Source organism: Salvelinus sp. IW2-2015, linkage group LG28 (genome assembly GCF_002910315.2).
Source record: "Salvelinus sp. IW2-2015 linkage group LG28, ASM291031v2, whole genome shotgun sequence".
Classification (NCBI taxonomy): Eukaryota; Metazoa; Chordata; class Actinopteri; order Salmoniformes; family Salmonidae; genus Salvelinus; species Salvelinus sp. IW2-2015.
Window position 1 is genome coordinate 10124273 of NC_036868.1, and position 1194 is coordinate 10125466.

Here is a 1194-nt window from a genome sequence, read left to right on the forward strand (position 1 = left end):
TTCCCTGTTCGTGCGTTCTTCGTGTTACATGTAAGTTCTTACGTCCAGGTTTGTCTACATTCGTTTTGTTATTTTGTTAGTTAATTCAAGTATAGTTCGTTTTTTGTCTTCGTTGTTTTGTCGTGTCTAAATAAATATCATGTCTAAGTATCACGCTGCGTCTTGGTTCAATCCATGCTCCTCCTCTTCGGATGAAGAGGAAGAGGAGAACCGTTACACATACTATATATATATAGGGTCAGTTCCAATACCATATTTACAATGTGCAGGGATACTGGCAGGATGGAGGTAAAAATGTATAGGGGTAAGGTGACTTTAGGGAGGTTGAACTCTAGGTAGGGCTGCAAAATTCCTGAAAATTCAATAAATTCCCTGGTTTTCCAGAAATCCTGGTTTAATTAAAGTTCAAGGATTTTGCAACCTTAGCTCTAGGACTAAGTTTAATTCTGTGCAAGTGAAATTCTGCTAAATGCTAGCCTGTTTCAGTAGTATAGCCTAATCAACAAAGAAGAACTACATATTGTAACCCTGGATGAAGTGAGTATTTAGGTCTAATTATAGCCTACTGTAAGTGGAGCTTCAATAGAGCTTTTAAAAAGGTAAGCTAAGTGCTATGGTGAAACTGGGAGAGACACATTGACGCACAACTTAAACAGGAGAAACTGACTGTACTGGATGGTTTCAAGATGCGAAGGTGCATCTCTATGCTCCAAAAAGATGGTCTTACCAAATGGGTCAAGCTGTGCTATCATTGGCTGTCACAATGTCAACGCTGGCATAACCCTGGCACCCCGACATGACCACTCTGAATATCAACGGCAGGCTATTCTGAGATACGTCATTTACAGGATGATGAGCTAAAACAAGATAAATCCTCAAACACACAACACAAATAGTTTCTTAGAGATTAAATCTCAGCAGAACTATAATTGTAAATAGTGAGTGGGATCACTGTTTGGGTTGAGAGTTCAGCCCATTTTCAAACAACCTGTTCCATCAAGGCATTTTGACAATGTAGGGAGAGGAAGCTCGGTGGTTATACAGACCCATACACACCAGTTGTTATAAACCCAGTCAGGTAGACCAGTACATACCAGTGGTTATAAACCCAGTCAGGCAGACCAGTACATACCAGTGGTTATAAACCCAGTCAGGCAGACCAGTACATACCAGTTGTTATTAACCCAGTCAGGC